We start from the raw sequence: 25,030 nt of genomic DNA, 5'->3' as shown, positions 1-25,030 counted from the left end.
AAACTTCATAGAAAACCATAAAGTACCATTTATTTAGTTACATGTTTGCTCTATTGTTTTATTTATGCTTGTAACAAACAAAATACACTGTAAAATATTGGGTTCCACACAATTCCTTCATGTTGTCAAAACATGAATCAATTAAGTTAAAGGTGCAGTAAGTGATCTGCCTAAATGTTAACCGGTTAGCAAAATATATTTCAAATACAATCCCTCTCCTGCCATCTCAGGCCACACCTCATGAAAGCATATATTAAAGATGACATAAACCCACTAGACTATCTTATTCGCCAGTTAGAAAATATTATTATACTACAATTCTGAATGAATAACTGTTTTATATCTGGCCTGTTTTCAGTTGTGTAGTTAGCAAGCAAAACTTGTCATAATGTGGAATATTTCATGCATGCACGGACCGCTGGTCTCACTCGTTCATGTGATTTTGTCCTAAAGCGACTACTGTTTGAGTAGAGGTTGGTCGGCCGTGTGCAGGAATTTCACTCATTACTTATTTACTTTAATAATAATAATAATAATAATACTTGAATCATTTACTTTAATCAGCACAACAGCAGAATGTTTCTGAAGACAGTGACCTACTGCACCTTTAATCCAAACGTTTTTCCAAATTAGTTTGATAATAAAACAATTAAGTTGTCCGCCAAAAACATTTTTTTGAAAGTATTGAAATTTTTTTTCCCGATATCATGTTGCTCTAATGAGCAACACAATATAATGAAGCCATACCATACAGTAGCTATAAATGCAGAATAGACTCCAGTCAGCTATCAGCAACAAAATCAGTGGCCACTTCATTAGGTACATCCTTTTTATTATATGCTGGACCACTTTTGCATTCCTCTCTCTCCATCTCATTTTCAAGAGTTCCCACTTAGATATGCTTGGCACTTATAGCAGGTTTGGCATGCTGTCCCGGGAGAGAACCCTGAGCTCGGAGATATTTGAGCCCAGGGCTCCCGCCCGGTCTAGAAGCATATCAGGAGAACCGAGATCAGGTAGGTCTCGATCGCTCCGCCTTTTGAAGGGGAGAAAAAGGAGGAGATGGGGTGGAAGGGGGGATTCTTCCAAAATGAAGATAGTGCAATGGGGAGAAAGTGATCCATTTATACTAAGCTAGGATCATTCTGATTGGATTATTACTGATTACGGATGAGTGGCCAGCGGTGCACAATCATATCACGTGCTCCTCTCGAAATTAGTTTATGAAACTTCACTTCAAGAGTTCCCACTTAGATATGCTTGGCACTTATAGCAGGTTTGGCATGCTGTCCCGGGAGAGAACCCTGAGCTCGGAGATATTTGAGCCCAGGGCTCCCGCCCGGTCTAGAAGCATATCAGGAGAACCGAGATCAGGTAGGTCTCGATCGCTCCCCAAAAAATGCCTCTAGCTCGGGACAGCAGCCGAGTATTTCAAAGAATTTCCCCCAAAAAGCTAGAAAGTTTTCACTATATCCGGCTGCTGGATATAGTAATTAAGGAATGAAGAAAGAGTAGGGGGCTCCAGTTGGAGCAAAGTTTGAAACTGGCTCCTGTGGAAGCCAGAGCGGGGGAGGGGGTTGGGTGGAGACTAGTGAAGGGGGGCCATAAGGGGTGGGCGGGGTTGGCTCATTAAGAGTCAAAAATGCTCGAGGAACACTCCAAACAGAGATAGAGCAGGGAAGTGGCAGCGCTATATATAAATATATATGTATATATGAGAGAGTATATAAATATATATATATATAATGGGATAATCTAAGGCCTGGAGGGGGTGAACAGGAGACTTCTGAGTCAGAATGGGCGCTGCGGGAGTTGGGTGCAGCAATTTTTTATTTTGCCATCTCTAGCAGAAATCGTGAAGTGTGATTTGGGCGGTGGAGATTTCTGCTAGAGGGTGAGTGGCAAGTTTGGCCAGACTCTTGCTGGAGTCGATGCTCGTGGAACACTCCGACTGGAGATGGAGCGGGGAGTGACAGCGCTCTATATAAATATATATCTATAAACAAAAGTCCATAGATATACATATATAATGAGTTTCAGTGGCCTGGGGGGGGCAGTGACTGACCCCTGCGGGGGTCGGCGCCCGGGGAACAGGGCAAGCTGGCCTACTCTAGCAGGAGTCTGGGAAAGGGGATTTGGACAGTGAAGACTCCTGTTAGAGGGTGACGGGATAAGTTAGGTGCTCGAGGAACACTCCGTTAGGAGATGGAGCGGGGGAGTGACAGCACTATTATAAATATATATCTATGTACAGGTGTATATAGATATATATATATATATATAAATAAAGATTGCTAAGGCCTGGAAGGGACGGTGAGACGACCCCTGCGGGGGTCGTAGCTCGGGGTAACACTTCTGCGGAAGTCAGAGCTTTAGGGGGGGCGGGGTCCGGCAGGAGTCGGGAAATGGGAGGGGGCTGTGAAGACTCCAGCGGAAACGGCCAGGGTGGCGGGGTGACGGGGGGCTTGGATGAAACTCCAATTACCTATGTGGCTGGGGGAGGAAACTGAGTGTTACTCAGGCTAGAAGGAAGAAAAAGAAGAAGGTGGCTGGGTCACACCCTCGCCCTTGAGTGGATGTGGGATTATGGCTGACAAGAGCCATCTGGGCTTCTTTGGGGGGCCAGTGGCTAGGACGCATGTCTTGAAGGCATCAGGTGACCACCTTTCTAGGATCTGGATTTGTTGCTGCCCTTTGTACTTCTGTGATGGCTGCACATATTCTGAAACATAGTATACAGGAATAAGAGAAGTAATTCAACACCTTTAATACTTTTCCCACACATTTAAAGACCTTTTCACCATTTCCAATCAAAAAAGCTGGCGAGATTTATCTTACGGAATATTTACTAAATATTAAAATGTAACAAATGAATCCAACTAAACATTCGAATACAGACACATGTATATTAAAATCTAGCCGATTCGACAGGTTGTCACCTATAGAGCTGCAGACTGAGTGTTGCAGTAAACAAGCGGCAAGCTGTCAAACCTTAGTAGAATTCTACTGATTACGTAACTACCTAGTATCCTGATATTCACGGCTTGAATAGTCAAACTTAGCATACGATGATACCTTGTTCAACAATAAATGTATTACCTTGTAAAGGAATCTAAGACTTTCTAATACTTTAAGCCCTCAAACTCCTCTATATTGACTTATCAGCCCCCAACACCTTCTGATACTCCGGAGACACCCTGTGTAAGAGTGACTGGGAGTTGATCTGAGGGATACCTGTGGAGCAAAGAACTGCAATAAGCATCTCTTAAATCAGAATCGTGTGACAGGGCGGTTGTGTCATCTATAAATGGGAAGAAGAGGGGGGGGGGGTGCAGAAGGAGAATGAGGCTCGGCGGAGCGACTCTGCTATAGCGGAAGTACAAATGATAGTCAGCATTGGAGCGTTATGAGTGCTAAATATTGTCAATAGTGATATGAAGAGTAAAAGGGGGGGGGGGGTATATGTGAATATGTATCAAGGGTGTGGGCTGTATGGGCAGAAAGTATCTTTGCGAAGAGTGTAAATGCATTAGGAATGGATGAAGAGTGTGATGGGTTGAATGAGGGCAGTTTCAGGAGCTGGCAGTCTTGAACTCTAAAATGGAAAACAAGAGAGAATTAGAAATGAAATCTTAGCAACATGGCACATGTACAGCAGACATGATTAATTGTATTGGCTGATATTCGTGGGAGGAGTCTTCATAAGTGTATGGATGATTGTGAATGGAAGCGCCTTTGTTAATGCATGTTCCAATACTTAATGTCACGATGTGTCAGGGTTGTAGAAGTGGGCATTTGTCCTCCTGCAGGGTGGTAATTAGAAGGAGAACTGAGCGTATGGGGCGTTTCTATGCTGGAAGTCCAGGAAACCTCTTGGAGAGCTGGTGAGATGATGATGGAGTGGAGTTTAAACCCCTTACTGATATAGAAGTTTTTAAAACTCGAATGTATTTAACACAAAGTATAAGTATGAAAAGCTACTCCATGGCCAGAAATGTCCTCCTCTTGTTTGTTGCAGTCGAGCAGGAAATTGTTTTCTTACTGACATTAAAAACTGACTGACATTCAGGTGTATTGATATGAGAGTCACAATTGGCGTGATACAACAGGGTTACTGCTTGATGTGTAGGTTGTCTTATCACTTGCTGGGTAATACTCATTTCAGAATTTTTTTTTTTTTTTTTTTTTTTTTTTTTTTTTTGATATATGTATATATAATTATTAATAAAATGTAAATATATCAACTGCCTACATCAAACTTAAAAAACGATGTTGCCACTTAATAGGAACTGTGTGAATGTAATGTTTATCATGGCTTTACTCCATCCATGATAAGTAACATGTCTGTAATCTCAACATGATTATTTGGCCGGAATCAAAGTCTCTGCACGCAGTCCATTCATGAATTTGTCGGGAGAGAAGGCGGGACCGTCTCCAGTTTTGGAAAGCTCATTGGATGGTGATACGTCCCCTTTAAGCTATTGGCTCCTTGGAGTCACGGTCAAGAGTTCAGAGTGCAAATGCCGGCGGCCATTTTGTAGATCAGATCGCTACAATGTTTATGCGTGAAAGTATGACTCCACTCTCACCAGCAGCTGGTTTGGATATCAGTGCACCTTTTCATGGATGTATATCGACGAATGAAGGTGTTATGGAATAATGTTTATGGATTAGATTGCCTGGTCATTTGCCTTCGAACTATTTCAGCTGTCAGAATGTTATGGATCTGCTGACCAGCGGGAGGCTGAGAGGTGAGTTCTTCATTTAAAGCGTTCTATTCACGCTGATCTTGCCAGACTTCCCTTTAAGCATGCAGGTTACCGAACGTGGACCATTAACGTTAGGTGATCTGTGAGTTCGGCTTCTCTCCGGTGGCTTGAATCGCCGGCGTCATAAGTTTAGACGAAGTTGTGGCTTGTGTAGTGAAGGGCAGATGAAGTAGAAGATGGAAGAGTTGATATGCCGGCTTCTTGCGGGGATTCTGGCTCGATTGCTGGCGAGGCAGCTGCTGGAGTTTAGGGGAGAGCGGGGTTCTGGTTGGAGAAGTTGTTGTTGTTGTTGTTGATTGTTTGTTCTTCCATGCCAGAAGGTTGAATGATGCTGAAGCGTAGTTTAAATGCTGGAGCGTTTGTAGCGGGAGGCATTCTTCCAAAATGAAGATAGTGCAATGGGGAGAAAGTGATCCATTTATACTAAGCTAGGATCATTCTGATTGGATTATTACTGATTACGGATGAGTGGCCAGCGGTGCACAATCATATCACGTGCTCCTCTCGAAATTAGTTTATGAAACTTCACTTTTGCATGGCATAGATTCAACAAGGTGCTGGAAACATTCCTCAGAGGCGTTGTGTACTCACTGACATGATAGCACGCAGCTGCTGCAGATATGTTGACTGCACGTTAATGATGCCAATCTCTCTTTTCACCACATCCCAAAGGTGCTTTATTGAGATCCGGCGACTGTGGAGCCATTGGAGTGTACTGAACTCATTATCATGTTCAAGAAACCAAGATCAGAGCTTTGCATAGATGTCACAAGATGTGGGCATAAGGATATGAACATGTTCAACAATAATACTTAGGCTGTGGTGTTTAAAGGGATAGTTCCGCAAAAATGAAAATTCTGCCATCATTTATTCCTTTAATATTATCCCTATTTACTTGTTGCAAACCTGTTTGACTTTCTTTCTTCTGTTAAACACTAAAGTATATGTCTTGAAGAATACTGGAAACTTGTAACCAGTAAAAAATGTAAGTCATTTGAGTTTAACAAAAGAAAGATAAGTAAACCACTTGAAGGTCAGTAAATAGTGAGCGAATTTAAATTTTTTGGGAGAACTATCCCTTTAAATGTTATTCAAAATTAATTTTCTTTTCGGCTTAGTCCCTTTGTTAATCTGGGATCGGTTGGCGGAATAAGTTGGCGGAATGAACCGCCAACTTATCCAGCATATGTTTCCAGCTGCAACCCATCTCTATTAAACATCCATACACACTCATTCACACTCATACACTACAGACAATTTAGCTTACCCAATTTACCGCATGTTACCTGTACCACATGTCTTTAGACTGTGGGGGAAGCCGGAGGAAATCCGCGCGAACACGGGGAGAACATGCAAACTCCACACAGAAACGCCAACTCACCCAGCTGAGGCTTGAACCAGCGACCTTCTAGTTGTGAGGCGACAGCACTACCTACTGTGCCTACTGTGCCACCACGTCGCCCTCCTTTAAATGTTTCTTAATTAGTATTAAGGGGCTTAAACTGTGAAAACATCCCCGATGCATTACAACCCCACTGCCTGGCTTAACCACAAGGCAAGATGGATTTATCCTTTCATGTTGTTTACATATAATTCTGATGTCTCAGTAGTAATCGAGACTGATTAGACAAGGCAGCTTTTTTAGTCTCCTGTTGTCCAGTTTTAGCCAGCCTGTGTGCAATGTAGCTTCAGTTTTCTCATCCGCTTCAAGGCTCGACCAGTGGTGGAAAGAGTACTGAAAAATCATACTTGAGTAAAAGTACCATTACTTGCCTAAAAATGTAGTGCAAGTAGAGTAAAAGTATCTGTTGTAAATATTACTCAAAGTATGAGTAAAAAGTAGACCTTTCAAAGGTACTCAAGAGCAGTGAGTAGAGAGTATTACACTGTAAAAAGCTGATGTACATGTAATTTGTGGATGTGTAAACGTAACATTCTGTAGTGTATTACGTTATTGCCCAGCAGGCACACAACATCATATGATGTTAATATTCGGTTAGATTTAGGTTGTGATGTCAGGTGACCAAAATTCAATGTCTAGCCAGCATCTAGGGACAACATTATGTTGATGTCAAAAACACCATTTTAAGAAACACCGCACCGATCTTAGTTTGGTTTGAACATGAGCAGAGGCGAGGGGCTGTAGCTGTGAAAAGTGAAAGTATCCGCCCCCATTACAACAGTAATGATTCACTCTCTGTATTACGCTGCCTGACTGCCTGTGGTTTCAACTAGGTCCGCTACTGACGTAATGGGGGCGGATACTTTCACTTTTCACTGCCACAGCCCCTCGAATCTGCTCGTGTTCAAACCAAACTAAGATCGGCACGGTGTTTCTTATGGCAAGTTTCACACATGTTGAGAGATTGAGTTGATCGACTTCTCACAAACTCTAACAAATATTTACTATTTAATAATTTAATTAATTAATAAATAATGTATTATTTATTATATTATCACATTTGCTCCCCAAACATTTCCTCTTCTATAATCTTTTCCCTTTTGCTGTATATCAGAGTTCAGTTAAGGACCATTTGAGTGGGAGATTATTTAAAGTATTTATTGCACCAATCCCACCAGTCTGCACGTGATCTTGAGGGATCTTCTTCTCATCTGCGTTTATAAGCCAAATGGAGTTGTCACCGATTTTGTAGAAATGCATTGTGTATTCCCCTGTAACAGATGCACCATGAAGTATACAGCAGCAACTGAACGCTACCCTAGATAGTCACGCTGTGTGAAAAAAATGGCATTATTTGGCATATCTACAATCAAAGCCTGATTTGCTTCCACGTTTGGAGTAGCAGTAATTCTCCATTATTGTCAATTTTGTTGGCTTCAGCCACAATAATCTTAACCACGGTCCACAGACCTCTTACCATTAGTTTACTACAAGGGAATGATGTGGCAAAAGAAAGCCCTGGCCCCCACTCAATATTACATTTCAGTTGGAAGAATATCAACATACTCAGCAACTTCATGCAGACTTTAAACACACTAAAAGCTGCTGCTTTGTTATTTGACCATTAGATGCTTCTGTTCAGGTAATGGCTCAAAAATAAAGATCCTTTATTGGCATTGATGGCAAGGATTGTTAACGTTCATGAAACTTTTGTCATTCTAGAAAATTCTCTTTATAGTGAAGCGTCATTTAGATTATTGAAATGTTCTTTTAAGAGCTAATTACTGAAAGCCCCATTGGGGAACTAAAACTGTTCTGCTATTGAATGTGCACAATTTTAGCAGTATGGTATTTTTTCATTGCGAGAGACATGATGACAGAGCTACTCATATGGAACAAAATCAATGCCTAAAGTCTTGAATTAAAAAGTTTGTTGAATATCACAAACTGAAAAAAATAATACACCGTATTAACAAGTTCTTGCATTTTAATGACTTGAATTCCAGGGTTTGTATTTTTAGGTCCTGAAATTTAACATATCTGTTTATTTAAGCTGTGAATATTTCAACGAAAAATATTTCAAACACGTTTTCATACTTAAAAATTCAATAATTCATATTCAATTTTCAGATTTCACTTACAAAATATTCAATACCCTTTAAAAATACGATGTATAATATTCAAAAGGTCATTTTCAGTTCATTTTATTTCAGTTCAAATATTCGCTTCCATAAATTCAGTGGATCAAATTCGACTGTTAAAATTCAACATTACATCCGGGAACTGCAGGAGAAGCAATAGATTGCCGATTGAAGATCGCCAGCTGCTCTAGCTTTCACCAGCAGGTGGAGATGGAATAATGTAAGATTTTTAACCCAGTAAACAGGCGAGAAAAAGGCTAATAAAGGCACAAAAGTAGCATTCAATTTTAATATCAATGCCTTGGACATTATAAATAATAAAAAGTATGAGTAAAATGAGTAAATGAGGGTTTAGTCGTTTATATTTGCCCTTATGTAACGGAAGCCAGCTGGTGATCGCGTAAAGCTCACCCCTCGGATCCAGGGACAGACGTTGTTCTGCAATCTTATATCGGAGCTTGTCTCCCATGCCGGCTCGTTACCTGCTCGGACCGGTGCGGGTACTTGCACATAAACCGTCTTTTGATGAATATGATGTTACACATTGTCTATCTTTATTGACTCTTTCTTCCATAGACGCGAAGTATTATATTGACAGCTAAAGAATATAAACGTAAGTGAAACAGGAGAGGAAATATAATAATAATAATACAAAATAGATAAACAGGGCTAAGAACAATTACGAACAAAGATTTTCAAAACCAGAGAGATTTTATGAGAATGTCACAAAACAACAGTTTATTTGGAAATGTTAAAAAGAGAGTTCAGGTATGATTTAAGGTTGGTTATGGACAGGGCGTCTGATTTAAAATAATTTTGCGAATGCATTAAAGGAGCGTCTTCAGTTATTCACACAGAACCGTCTAATATGGCATAACTATAAGGAGTAATGTTTGCGCTGTTTAAACGCAGCTATGTCAGGATTGGGATAGGTTATACATTTTCATCATTTAAATTATTATTATGATTGTTAATATTATTATTGTATGACATTTTTTCTAATTTTTGGGGTTCTGCCATGGTTAAACGTTTGCCAAATGTCTTAGTTTGTCCAGATTATTGTTTTATTGTTATGTAGCCTATAGGCGAGAAAAAAGGTAATAACGCAAAAGTGGCAATGTCGCAGCCAATGATAACTAATAAAATCTTTAATGACTGCAGTTCCCGGACAGTCGAATTTGATCCACTGAATTTATGGAAGCGAATATTTGAACTGAAATAAAATGAACTGAAAATGACCTTTTGAATATTATACATCGTATTTTTAAAGGGTATTGAATATTTTGTAAGTGAAATCTGAAAATTGAATATGAATTATTGAATTTTTAAGTATGAAAACGTGTTTGAAATATTTTTCGTTGAAATATTCACAGCTTAAATAAACAGATATGTTAAATTTCAGGACCTAAAAATACAAACCCTGGAATTCAAGTCATTAAAATGCAAGAACTTGTTAATACGGTGTATTATTTTTTTCAGTTTGTGATATTCAACAAACTTTTAAATTCAAGACTTTAGGCATTGATTTTGTTCCATATACTCAGGCATCCGGCCCAAGCACATATTTTTATTTAATATCATAGATTATACATTATTTGAATGAATTTCATATGCCATGAAAAGTTCATCTGAGGAACATTCAATGTTTATTCAAAATTCATAGGCTCTCAGGAAGAAGCAATTACAGTGAATATTTTTATTGAATAACAACATAAATAAAAAAAAAATTAAATCACGTAAATATACTAGGGCTGCTCGATTATGGGAAAATTCATAATCACGATTATTTTGGTCATAATTGTAATCAAGATTATTCAAAACGATTATCAGTTGAAGTCAAAATTATTCGCCCTTCTGTGAATTTATTTTTACATACAAATATTTCCCAAATTATGTTTAACAGAGCAATTTTTTTACAGTCTTTCCTATAATATTTTTTTTCTTCTGGAGAAAGGCTTATTTGTTTTATTTCCGCTAGAATAAAATCAAATTTAAATATGTTGAAACCTATTTTAATAGCTCAATATTATTAGCCCCCTTAAGCTATATATATTTTTGATTGTCTGCAGAAGAAACTACTGTTACATAATGACTTGCCTATTTACTCTAATTAAGCCTTTGAATGTCGCTTTAAGCTGAATACTAGTATCTTGAAAAATATCTAGTCAAATATAATGTGCTGTCATCATAGCAAAGATAAAAGAAATCAGTTATTAGAAATGAGCTATTAAATCTGTGATGTTTAAACTGCGCTTTAAGCATCTTCACTGTAAGAAAAAAACTTTGGCTACAAAAGTCCTTCAGTCAAGAGTAGTGAGTGGATTTTGTCCTTTTGTTTGATTAATAATAAAAACAACAGCAGGAATATTGCACGCTGTCACTTTAAGAATAGTGCGGCTCCGATATGGTTTCTCTTTCACGTGTCTTTTGATTCTCAACTTGTTTGTTTATTACACAAATGAGGATTAATATGAATAATCAGTAAACTATTTGACCATTAAAATGCTCGCATTATGGCGTTAGATGTGCGTGTGCTCTGCTTTCCGAGGCTGAGTGCAGACCGCGCGCACACAGACACGCACAAACACACAAACAAAACCTGTCTGAGTCTAAGCGCAGCGCGCGCACACACAACAGCATGTGCTCTTTCGCGCTTTTAAAAATATAAATGATGCGCATACCGAGCTGCAAAAGTTACACTACAGCACATCTTTTAGTCACTTTCATGTGGAACTGGAAAGGAGGCGGTATATGATGGAATAATCGTTTATCTCGATTAATGGTTTTTCATAATCATTAGAAGCCGTAATCGATATCGAAACCGGATATATTTTCCCATGTGTGTTTTAGAAACAAAAAAAGATTACTTGACTTCTAGTCTGCAAAGGCCTCTAGATTACACCTATTTTACCAAAATAAAACATGATCATGATAATAAACTTAACTGGTTTGTTGCGATCGGTTTCCTCAAATGGTTTGAGTTAGCTTAACTTATTGGGTTTTACAGTGCAGGACACAGTCTGTGTCACTAGATAAAATTGCTTATTTAGAGAATTTTCCTATAAAATTGCTTGTTTGAACATTCTTTGAAACATTTGGGATAATAAGTGCCCATGTCAGCAAAACATATAACACTGTTTTTGTGTTTTATATATTTTAATAAAGACAAATCATACATATTGTTTTTTAAGAGATAGAGCTGCACAATTCTGACTAAAATGAGAATCGCTATTTTTTGCCTAAAATAAAGATCACGATTTTCTCACGATTCTGTAGATGTAAAATAAAGGTTAATATGAGTGGGCTATTATTATTGTTATTCTCAAACATGTGGTAAAACAGCAATAGGCTTTGTGTAGCTGTCCTGTGAGTTAATATGCTAAATTGTGTATAGACTTGGAATGGTGGACTTGAACAGACTTTAGATTTGTCCTGGTCATTAATGCTGATGATAATTCTGATGTTTAATTATGGAGTTTGACACATATGCTTACAATCTGTAATTTTCTGCTTAAAATCTGTCACTGATGTGATTTTTGTGAATACAGAAGACTGGGGGGGTATTTTTGCATTTCGGCGGGTTTTGGATACTTTTTGGGCTGAAACCAGTCACCTACATCTGGCAACACTGTGTGCGCTTTCGGTTTCATTTTCACTGCTAAGAGCGGTTCACTTCCCGCGCAGCTCCCAAACAATCACTCCGTGCCACAAACTAAATGTTATGTACAACTTTATTACCTGTTATTTACAGCATATGCAGGTTCTGTTCATTAAAGTAAACCTCAATCAGAGGCGCGCGCCCGCCCTCCCTGTGGCAGACATCCCAAGTCTCCCGGGAGTTGCGGGAGTACCCCTAAAATGCATAGACACTCCCGGATGCCCGCAAATGAACGAAAATCTCCCGGAATTCGCACGTCTCCTGCCCGGTCCTTAAATATGTTGCACACCCCTCTCTCCACAGCATCCCTACTTGCCCCTCAGGTACGTCTCGCGCAGCTCACCCCCACCGTTCTTCAGGTACGTTGCACGCAACTCACCCCCACCACTCTTCAAGTACGTCTCGCGCGCACATGCCCCCTTTACAGATACGTTCAAGCACCCACTAATCCGCTACCTCCCGCAAATCAACTCTGTATCCCCCGGAAATGACTTTTTCCAACTTGTGGTAACAGCTGACTGTCAGCTCACGTCACGTGTGATTTTGCGGTCGCAAATACATCATTACATGAAGACAGAAATGACATTTTTGAGGTAAATTATATATCTTATAAATACAGCATGCGACTCTTTGAACACCATTTGAAGGTGTCCACATTGCTAAACAACGTATGTAAAACAATGTGAAGACTTGTGCGGCCACCACTGCTTCTCTCCTGAACTTGAAAATATGATTGACAGAATTGTAGAAATGCTAGATTAAGATCGTCTAGGGGCTTGAATCGAGATTGCGATCTTTTTATGATTAATTGGGTCCCACTTTATATTAAGTGTCCTTAACTACTATGTACTTACATCAAAAAAATAAATACAATGTTCTTACTGTGTTTAGGATGTATTTGAGAACACTTGTGGTGCTTTTGAGTTGGAATAGAGGTTGGGTTATGGACAGGTTTGGTGGCATGTGTAGGTTTAAGGGTGGGTTAAGGTGTAAGGGATGGTCAACAGTGTATTTACAAATGTAATTACAAAAGTTAATTACAGATGTAATTACATACTTGTATTAAATCAAGCATAAGTACACAGTAAATACATGTATTTAAAAAACTATTAGTTCCTATGTAAGTACATATTAGTTAAGGCCACTTAATATAAAGTGGGACCATTAATTGTGCATCTCTATTAAGTGAAAAGAAATCAATATATGGTGGAACAACTGTCAATCACAGCGAATAAAAGGTTTTGTTTTTCTGACTAATTTTCATTTTTGAAAAAAAAATGTACAGTTCACATTTTGTCAAACATCGAAGATTAAAAATCATTTGGGTTTCAAATAATGTAAGGCTGAGTAAATTAGAGCAGAGTTTTCATGACTGAGGGAACTATCCCTTTAATTTGCCAAAGGTCTGTCGTGAGGATGCATACGTTTTTAGCATATTCTTAAATAGCCATGTGTCATTTACATAGGCAGGCCATTTACATAGGGCTTTGAATGAATTTTAATGGACTGATTATCAGATCAAGGGAAAATCACGTTAATTTACTCTGATCTCCAGGTGTCATTCAACCAAATTACTACAAACGTCACAAATCACATAATCTTTACTCAAATTGATCAATGTCTTACATTTTTTCAATGTGAGATTTAAGAGACAGCATAAATCCTGCCAGCAACGCTGAAATATTTGTTTTCCACACCTGCAAAATAATTGATGTCATGACTACGTGATCCTCATCGTGTATTTAGAGAAAAGGATATGCAAAATTGTTCTTTGAACCATTGCTTTGTCATTCGCTGTATAATTTACTCATGATCATTGCAGCCAGTCAGTATTGGATTTGGATCTGTTATTCTTTATGCAGTTTTGCGATTCTGTTGATGATCTAACTCAATAAATGATCTCGAGTCATTTCGGTTGCAGTTCTTACCTACGTTTTGGCATGATTTAGACTCAAAAGGAGTATGACTGATCTGATGACATTCCAGAATGCTGTCCCCGTGGTAACCTGATTGCCTTTGTATGAAGAGACGTGATATGAACACTGTCTGCTGATTGCTTCCTGCTGTTACAGGCCTAAAGGAAGCAAAGCACACACTTTAAAGTGCATATTCTTGTGTAATTAAGAGCCTCTTCAACCTCTCATAATGTAAGAATGATTTTATGAGTATGCCAAAAAATGAAGAATTTTTTGAAAATGAAGAATTTTTTTGTTAAAGGTAATTATAATTAAGACATTTTATTTAATTTTCCTTTGTCTCAGTCCCTTATTTATTAGGGGCTGCCCCAGCGGAATGAACCGTCTACTATTATAGCATATGTTTCACGCAGCGGATGACCTTTCAGTCTCAACCCAGTACTGGGAAACACCTATGAGCTCTCAAATGCATTCATACACTACAGCCAATTTAGTTAATTCAATCCCTACACCTACACTCATCGGCCACTTTATTAGGTACACCCTACTAGTACCGAGTTTAACCCCCTTTTGCCTTCAGAACTGCCTTAATCTTTTGTGGCATAGACTCAACAATGTACTGGAAATATTCCTCAGAGATTTTGTTTCACATTGACTTGATAGCATCACGCAGTTGCTGCAGATTTGTTGGCTGCACATCCATTATGCAAATCTCACGTTCCACCACATCCCAATTGTGCTCTATTGGATTGAGTTCCAGTGACTGTGGAGGCCATTTAATTGCCGTGAACTCATTGTCATGTTCAAGAAACCAGTCGGAGATGATTTGCGCTTAATGACATTATCCTGATGGAAGTAGCCATCAGAAGATGGGTACACTAGTCATAAAGGGATTGACATGGTCAACAACAATAGTACTACCTTTCTATCAGCTCGAGCCAGTCTGGCCATTCTCCTCTGACCTCTGGCATTAACAAGGCACTTGCGCCCACAGAACCGCCACTTCCTGGATATTTTTTTTTTTTCGGACCATTCTCTGTAAACATTAGAAATTGGAAGTTTCTGAAATGCTCAGACCAGCCTGTCTGGCTCCAATAACCTTGTCATGTCAATTAAATGACCTTTTTTCCCTATTCTGATTCCCAGTTTGAATTGCAGCAGATCATCTTGAACATGCCTAAATGCATTGGGTTGCTGCCATGTGATTGGCTGATTAGAAATTTGCATCAATAAGCAGTTGGAAAGGTGTACCTAATAAAGTGGCCGGTGAGTGTATAGCACGTCTTTGGACTGTGGGAGAATCTGTGAGAGAATCCCCCCCCCCCATACATACATTACATACATACAAAACATTTCCATATCAAATACTTGTAAAACAAAGTGGTGCTATCTAAATATGCAGTTTCGCCTGTACCTTATGAGTCGCTCTATAAATCAAAATTGAGATATTCGTGAGCTTGCCGTATGATTGAACATGATAAATGTGAAATCAATGTGAGCAAACAATTGCAGGACAACATGTCTTTTGAGTTGTCTTCACAATTTCACGAACCAGTGACTCTTCAGAACTAGTGTCTAGACTCAATCGGTCAGAAAGTGCTCACATATTCTCAGTTTGACAAAAGTTTCACTAAATAAACTGAACCCTTCAGAAAAGATTCAGAATAAACACATGACACACTGAAATCAGCACTTTTACAAACTTTTTTTTCGTTTCTTTTGAACTAAGATTTTCATTCAGATTAAAACGGATTTTATCAAACATCACTTTAAAATCATATTTTTATATACAAATATAATCTCTAGATTTGCTTATTCACCACTGGAACAGGTGTGATGTTTGCTTTCTAGAACTAAATCATTATAATGACTGTTTTTCTAGGAATAGAGATGCAAATTAATATGTAAAATGTATTGCGAAGGGTAGGCTGGATGTAAACAGAATGTATGTGTGTGTGTGTGTGTGTGTGTGTGTGTGTATATATATCCCAATTTCTTTTAAACGGAGAGCAGAGATTTTTTCAACACATTTCTAAACATATTAGTTGTAATAACTCATTTCTAATAACTGATTTATTTTATCCTTGCCATGATGACAGTACATATTTGACTAGATATTTTTCAAGACACTTCTATACAGCTTAAAATGACATTTAAAGGCTTAACTAGGTTAGTTAGGTTAACTTGGCAGGTTAGGGTAATTAGGCAAGTATTGTATAGCGATGGTTTGTTCTGTAGACTATCAAAAAAATAGCTTAATGGGCTAATAATTTTGACCTTAAAATGGCTTTAAAAAAAATAAAAACTGCAAAACAAATAAAACTGCGAAATAAAACAAATAATATATAATACATGCAAAATTTATTGTATTAAATTATTACTGCCTAGCTGTTAATATGATGATTATGCTTAATAGGCTGAGAGCATGTGTGGTCATGTAGACATTACATATCATTTTTCTTTGTCTGCACAAGGTAATAAAATAGCTTACTCATAAATTGAATGGCACAGAGTTTTGCCCAGTACTCTGATTTTACCCAGCATTTAAGGTGCATGTGTAATATGTGACAAAAAGCATGATTACAGTAGATTTGAGTGCTTAAAAACAACAGAAAAGTACCAGTAATGGAAGAGAAAATGGTAAACTCCAACTGTTTCTCTACTTGAGACATTATGGACATTAAGTCCCACTGATATTTGGAATGCTTAGAAATGTTACATTATTAAACATCACGACTTGCATGACAAATAGGATACTCTGAATAGAATAGTGTACAAGGATGCTTACATTCTGACATCACCTGATATGTTGTGTATTAAAACATTACATGATTTATACATTACATTAAAATGGTTTACTTACAGTTGAAGGCAGAATTATAAGCCCCCTTGTTTATTTTTTTCTAAATTTCTGTTTAACAGAGAGAATATTTTTTCGACACATTTCTAAACATGATAGTTTTAATTACTTATTTCTAATAACTGATTTATTTTATCTTTGCCATCATGACAGTAAGTAATATTTTACTACTAAATAATTATTTTTAAAGACACTTCTATACAGCTGAAAGTGATATTTAAAGGTTTTACTAGGTTAATTAGGTTAACTAGGCAGGTTAGGATAATTAGGCAAGTATTGTACAACTATGGTTTATTCTGAAGACTTTTAAAAACAAAATTAACTGAAAGGGGCTAATTATTTTGTCCCTAAAATGGTGTTTACAAAAATAGTAACTGCTTTTATTCTAGCTAAAATAAAACAAATAAGACTTTCTCCAGAAGAAAAAATATTATCAGACATACTGTGAAAATTTCCTTGCTCTGTTAAACGTCATTTGGAAATATTTAAGAAAGAAAAGAAAACTCAAAAGGAGGCTGATAATTTTGACTTCAACTGTGTAAACTTATACTGTCAGATTTGTGTATACACAAGCTAAACAGGTTGTTTCCAACAATTGCATATTTTTGACAACCCAGGCTCATTGGAAAACTTGCCCTGGACTATATTTTTGAGAATCGACAAAAATGTGCCCTGGACTGTTTTCTTGCCGTTTTTGTTTTCACAAATCCAGTAGATGGCGCCGTGTACATTTTGGCGCCGTGAGAGAAGCCAGTCGGCTTGTCATCATGCATAATATACCAGCTTGATATCAACAGACCCACACACCCCTCCCCTAAACCCAGCACATTTTTAAAATCATACTGTACTTGCAGAGAAAAGCCATCAAGGCCATGTGCATTTACTGCGACCCGTTTTTCCTGATTATTGGAATTGTCGGACTCAAACTCCAGTCTGCTCCCAAGTCTAGCGCCATATGAAGTGAGCTTTTAAGCCACAGTTGTCAAACTCAGTTCCAAAAGGGCCGCAGCTCTGCACAGTTTAGTTCCAACCCTAATTAAACACACCTGATCAAACTAATTGAGTCCTTCAGGCTTGTTTGAAACCTACAGGTAAGTGTGTTGGAGCAGGGTTGGAACTAAACTGTGCAGGGCTTCGGCCCTTTTGGAACTGAGTTTGACACCCCTGTTCTAAGCAAACAAGTCACGCCAGAAAAGCGGTCCATATGCTGATAAATGTATACTCACATACTGTACTGCAACTGCAGTATATATACAGTTGAAGTCAGAATTATTAGCCCTTGTTTGAATTTTTTTCTATGTTAAATATGTCCTAAATGATGTTTAACAGAGCAAGAAAATGTTCACACTATGTCTGATAATATTTTTTCTTCTGGAGAAAGTCTTATTTGTTTTATTTCGGCTAGAATAAAAGCAGTTTTTAAGTTTTAAAAGCCATTTTAAAGAACAAAATTATTACCCCTTTAAGCTATATTTTTTTAATCCAACCATCATTATACAATAACTTGCCCATTCACTCTAACCTAACCTAATTAACCTAATTAAGCCTTAAAATTTTTTCTTTAAGCTGTAGAAGTGTCATGAAAAATGTCTATTAAAATATTATTTACTGTCATCATGGCAAAGATAAAAAAAATCAATTATTAAAAATGGGCTATTAAAACTATTATGTTTAGGAATTTTATGAAAAAACTCTCTCTGTTAAACAGAAATTGGGGCAAAAAATAACTTGGGGCAGATAATTCAGGGAGGCTAATAATTCTAACTTCAACTGTACCTATTTTGTTGTAATTTAGCTTGAGATCAAACATAATAGTTTGAGACAGGATATTCAGTATAGTTAGATTAATGACTGAAGCATGGTGTGTTTGATCATTATTTTTGCCGTTCATTTTGATGATCCAATTGACTCTGTTATGACAGCTCATCCTCAATCATTGATTTATAGATTAGATCTACTGCAACTTTACTGTGACAGTAAAATGTTTAAAACCAGTCCACACACTCCTTCAGTTTCGATAAAGTACACCTCGAATGAGACCTAATTTGAATAACAAATAAGATGCAATGCTTTTGTCGAGAGACATCTGAAACTCTGAATTTATCCTGGATTTATCATCGGTACACAGGGAAGTATCACTTAATGTGGCTGCCAGCAAGTTTTACCCTGTGCAAATTAGTGATGTGTCCTTAGCCGCCTGATGGAAACCTCCTACCAAGGAATACTAATTTAGTAAAAGCTGTTTATTCCCATTCGGATGTGCAGCTTTTATCAGCACAAGCTCTGCAACTTGCATGCAAATCAAAAATAGGTAAATATTTAAAAAGATCAAAATGAAATTACACAGATGGTTTGGTTATTATATGATCTACTTTATTAGAAACAATCTGATTGGCATATGCATTTTAAGCTATGATCTTGTGCACTGTACATTTTGATTATTAATAAAATCTAGCTCTGATTTCCTCCACAGTCCAAGGACATGCAGTAGAGGTGAATTAGATGAACTAAACTGGCCTTGTGAGTGTGTGGCCATGTGTGTGTTTGTGTGTGTGTGTGTGAATGAGAGAATGTATGGGTGTTTCCCAGTACTGGATTGCAGCTGGAAGGGCATCTGCTGCATAAAACATATGCCAGAAGAATAGTTAGCAGTTCATTCCGCTGTAGTGACCCCTGATAAATAAGGGACTAAGCCAAAGGAAAATGAATGAATTAATAAAATCTATTTTTCTATTGACATAATTGCAAACAATGAGAAATTGGCACAATAGAAACAAACATGTACAACACAGAGATTGGATGCTGTGAATCTACAGCCTCCCATTGAAAACGTCCAGACAGATTAAATCATTCAGCAGCGTCTAAAGCTTCATTTCCTGTCAGTGAATCAGCATCTGACTACGTGTCTGCGTGCTCGCGCTTCCAAATTAGATTTGAGTTTTTTGAGCTTTAAATTGTAATTGACTGGAGCAGGTGCTGCGTGAGTTTAATGGGTTGTACATTTAATTCCACTGAAGCGTAGAAACCGATAGACTTTTGTTTAAACTGACATTGTGAATTTTAAGTAAAGCAAGAGTTGTAAAGGCTTTGTATGGGGGAGAATTATTAAGCACACAAATCCAAGCATTCTTTACAAAGCCGACTGCTGCGGTGCCTTATCGATCTAAAATATAAATGAGTAAACAAGTTATGACCCGTTTGTCATTTTTATTCGCCTGCTTAGTGTCATTTTGTTATCAGGAATGTTGGTATTGATTCATCAGGGTACAACAGTGTGTTTTATTTACCACAGAAACCAATTGCATGTGGTTTTCTGAATGTTTGTGATTGCACTCTCTGTTCACTTTATTTGGCACACCTTTTAAATAGCAGGTTGGAACAGCTTTTTTGATTTATAATCTACTGTTTCAAAAGCAGCCCTGTAGGATTAAAATCTAGCGATTGTGACCTCTTATGTTTTATCATGCTGACCTACAGTATGTGCCTGAATGCACTGTGATGGGATATATAGTATACACCAGACGCGACTTGTGCGAACATTTTGAGTTTTCGCGCTTCATTCCCGCGTTCAGTTCACTTAATTCGTGCATCAAATTCACTTCACAATAGATGAAGATTTGTGACATGGGCAGGGCTTCTGTCTGACCGGTGACTCTAGCTTTGTTATTAAATGGCTAACATTAAGGGTGTCACGATCCTCCAAATCCTCGATTCGATTCGATTTTCGATTATGAATAATTAATTAATTAATAACGAATTAATTATTTGTAGCCTACCGTTTAAACTACCTGACTTGCATGGTCTTTGTTTTACCCATAAACAAATCATACAGTAAATGAATAAAGGTAAGTTACACACATAATTAGCACCTGTCAATCACTTTTTTCTGCGGGACTTGTGAATAGGCAGTGATCTGTGTCGTTATAATGGCGTCGGCAAAAAGGTGCACAACCAACAGGAACGAGCCAACAGTATCTGAGGTGTTCGCTAAAATGACTAAGTACTTGTGTGAAAGTAAAAGATGGAAGCAGTCTACTGACCCGCTGACTGCCTTGACCTGCTGTCTTGAGAGCATGACAATGTGTGTGCGTCTGTGTGTGAATGAGTGTGTGTGGTCACGTGATGTGCGTTTTCAGCGGTAGTGAGGAAGGAGGGCTGCTCAAAAACGCTACACGCCACTGTGGATGTGGATCGTTGTCATTCTAAAATGCCATTTAAAAACAAAGACATATTAGTGTAAACAGGGCCTGAGTGTGTATTTTTCGCGAGCGGATTTGTAACGGGTGCGGGGCGGAGGATCGCGATGCGCCCATCGTCTATCATCCCAACCGTAATAAGTACATAGCAGAGCTTGCAAACTGTGTTTTTTTTTTGTCGACAACACCAACGTTGTCAACATAACTAACTAGAAATCCAAAATACTTCCACACCGGCGACTTCATTGAAGAGGAGAGGATTTAAGCTCTGTCGATGGGTCTCCTGCGTGTGCAGTTTAACAAGCACTTCAACAAGCATGTTTTTTCCCGCTTGGCAAGCCAAGCTAACTTGACATGGGGGCGTGGCAGCATCGACGATTCTATTTTTTGATTCGATAATCGAAGTTGAGCATAAATTTCGATCGATTTCGATTAAAAATCGAAATCGTGACACCCTTAGCTAACATGGATTTTAATAAGATAGTAGATGTGCTTTATGTGCTTTAGGAATTCTGAAAAACAGCGTATATACATTCGGCACCATGTTTGAGTTTTTTGAGTTCATCAACTACTCCAGAAACTTTATATGCGAGTGATGTGTGTGCATCATTTTGGAAATGATTCTGTTGTGTTTATATTTATTCATTCATTTTCTTGTCGGCTTAGTCCCTTTATTAATCCGGGGTCGCCACAGCGGAATGAACCGCCAACTTATCCAGCAAGCACCCGGAAGAAACCCATGCGAAGGCAGGGAGAACATGCAAACTCCACACAGAAACACCAGCTGAGCCGTGGTTGGAACCAGCGACCCAGCGATCTTTTTGCTGTGAGGCGACAGCACTACCTACTGCACCACTGCCTCGCCTCTGTCATGTTTTATTATTGTAAATGCTAAAAAGTTGCCTTATAGAATTAGATCATTTAGCACAATAGACAGATTCTTTTGGGGTCTGTTTAATTACCTGCATGCGCAGACATTTGGATGTTATTCATACATTTAAAAGGGACAGATTATGTCCCATTGTTTCTGTAGTGATCTGAAGGACTTGCATCTGCCTTTGTGTCGTCTTTCCTTCTCCATGTGATCTCACTGGAGTGAACAACTGGCGTGGACTGGATTATTTCATGCGTTTATTGTTCAGGAGGTTGTGTTATGCTCCAGCATTGTTTTGAGCGGGGAAATTTATATTGTGTTCCAGAAATGCGCCTAGGTCTATCATAGGATTGTCATTAAAGCGTTGTAATTCTGTCGCAGGCTTCATGGAAGTAAGTTATTAAAGGTTAGGGCTCACGGTCACAACAAAATATACGTGAGTTATTTGCCCCCTTCTCTTCAGTTCTAATAAAGCATTTTGACACTCACTGAACCCTTGTGGAATTGGTGTATTATCCTTACATTATATATTACAACTGCTTTTTTATTTTAGTAGGGGTTTTTGAACCCTAATCTCGAAGGCCACATTTCTATTGTCTATTAGTTGAACCAATTTTCCTCCAATACATTGTTAGAAATATCTCTCCTCCTTTGAAGCTTTTTACACTTCGTTTCAATAGCATTAAGATGGATTATGAAGTTATCAGTATAGCAGCTCTAGGCATTTGGGCTAAAATAGTCTTTGATGGGAATGGGCTCGTAGACAGAGTGGATAGCAGATACGGTTAACACTAGGTACAAGTTCAACAGTTTTTGTTCTTCGTTTAAAGTTTATGCACTATGGACTGCCTGATTTGTCATTTTTTCTTTCTTTAATATATTGTGTTTGTTCAGTGGTGTTTGTAGCGTTGCTAGTAACAACAGCAAGAGCTTTTCACATACAACAACTGAGAGCTCCCTTTGTAGAAAAAGAGGAAGGAAGACTGAAGCTGTTTCCAAAATCGCCACCTTTTTGCTGCTTTACAACCAACACTATCTCAGCCGATCTCATGAGGAAACCATTAACTATTGACTATTTTTCATAGTCAGAAAAGTGGCTAATTTAAACAAATTCATACAATTTTTTTTGCATGAAAACAAAAGATTTTTAAAAGGAGACGTGGCCCCAAAGCCCAATCTACCTCTCATTGTGGGATGAGCAAATTGCACTAAAATGTATGAATGAAATTGTACAAATGTATATAAATTAGTCACTAAATCAAACATTTAGGAACTGCTGTGATATTGTGCTGTTATCGATACATTGTTATTATACAAGGACTGAGTCTGACCAAAAGGGATCTCCAAAGCAACATTTGCACAATATTTGTTTTTAATGACCATAGAAGTTGAATTAAAATTATTAGCAGGGAAAAGGTATTTTACTGATGTAATTATTTGGCAAAAAAGGGAAAATATTCCTCATTAAGTGCATATATACAGTAAACACACACAGTCAAGCTTGAAGCCTCTGGAGTATGTTATAAGGTTTTTACAAAAATATTTGTGCACTCTGTTTATATATTTTGGAGACTATATTTATTATATAAATATTTATATATAATGCAAATTTTATAAAAATGTATCTGTAAATATATTTCTTTTGTATATTTTTGTGTTTTACAAAAAGTATTTGTGTATATTTATACATATCTACATAAATATACATCAGGTTTGGGCCGATAGACATCACAATGCAGAGCCGGCATCACGATCCTCTGCCCCAGCCCCATCGCAGCAGCAACCCGCTTGCAAAAACCCCCACTTAGGCCCTGTTTACACTAATACATCTTAATTTTAAATGTTCACGTCCTAACTGGCGTTTCATCTAGCATTTCTGAAAAGTTCTCCGTCCACACTGTACTGCCGAAAATGCTCATGACTTGACCACAAACACACATACACACACACAGACAGACAGACAGACAGACAGACACTCTATTATGCACTCTAGCATATGCACACGTCTGAACTCCAGGCAGTCAACGGGTGCTTTGAGCAAAAAAAACCCAGAGTACAGTGCACATCGGAAAGTTTATCATGGATGTACTGCTGGGTCACGACTCACTATTGTTGTTAATGGTGATATCTAACTAATCTTGTCTCCATCTAATGACTCTTCGGTCTTTTGAATCTGTCAGGTAACTTATCACAGCGTCAGTACACTGCTTCAATCTTTCACTTTCATGCTTGTACTTGGACATTTTTGCGAAAATTTGTCAACTCTATTATAACGACCCAGATCACTCTGCCTGTTCATGCAAGAGTCCCGTGGAAAAAGTAATTGACAGGTGGTAATTTGTGTGCAACTCAAATCTTAGTTTATTTATGATTTGGTTATGGGTAAAACAAAGACCATGCGGGTCAGGTAGTTGAAACGGTAGGCTACAAATATTTAATTTGTTATTAATTAATTATTCATAAATAATTAATAAATAATCAATTCACTGCTGCCATCACCCATTGCGATGTTTCATTTTACACATCGTACGATGCCAAATTAGTCTCATAACATACACAGTACACACGTATGTATTATGTATATTCAAACGTTTATCTTGGATGTAATTAATTGGTATTAATCATTTGCACTATATATATATATATATATATATATATATATATATATATATATATATATATATATATATATATATATATATATATATATATATATATATATATACACACATCAGAACATAAATATGTTTGAATCAAGAGCAAAGATATTATTTTTTGATAGACTTTTTGTGGTTTTCAGCCTTTTAAATAAAGTATTATCAAAAACTCAATGGATTTGCATTATAGAGTATTCTAAAAAAATTAATTAGGTGAATTTCAGATTTAAGTAAACATCGCTATGCCCTACAGCAGTGGTTGCCAAGCCCCGAGCTGCAGACCGTTAATGGTCAGTGGATCAATTGGTACACACAATAAATCAACAATTATTTTTGTTTTATTAATTATCTGTGTCTGAACAATCTTTTATTTTGAAAAATAAACTTTAGTGCCAAAGTAAAACCTGCAAGCTAACAAAACGAGTAAGAAACAGACGTCTTTGGAAAGTTTCTTTGCAAAGGGAAAAGAGCACAGTGAAGGACCCATGGATCCACAACCCATTTGTCAACAAATCATGTGAATCCAGCATGTCTGTGCAAGAAGATCAGTTGCCGGA

General features: G+C 37.7%; 1 protein-coding gene and 1 long non-coding RNA gene across 7 annotated transcripts in view; one reads left to right on the top strand and one right to left on the bottom strand.

Annotated features, from left to right (window-relative positions):
- gulp1b (GULP PTB domain containing engulfment adaptor 1b) overlaps nt 1-25,030 on the top strand; it is a 120,478-nt gene that overhangs the window by 2,129 nt on the left and 93,319 nt on the right. The window lies entirely within an intron of this gene.
- On the bottom strand, nt 6,168-11,549 carry LOC147843389 (uncharacterized). The gene is made up of 3 exons (XR_015493348.2): nt 9,853-11,549; nt 7,230-8,056; nt 6,168-7,175 (listed from the first exon to the last, which is right to left on the bottom strand). It is a non-coding gene; the product is annotated as an uncharacterized LOC147843389 (long non-coding RNA).

Source organism: Danio rerio, chromosome 6 (genome assembly GCF_052040795.2).
Source record: "Danio rerio strain M-AB ecotype USA chromosome 6, GRCz13ab, whole genome shotgun sequence".
NCBI classification, from domain to species: domain Eukaryota; kingdom Metazoa; phylum Chordata; class Actinopteri; order Cypriniformes; family Danionidae; genus Danio; species Danio rerio.
This window is presented reverse-complemented; position numbering and strand designations above follow the sequence as displayed.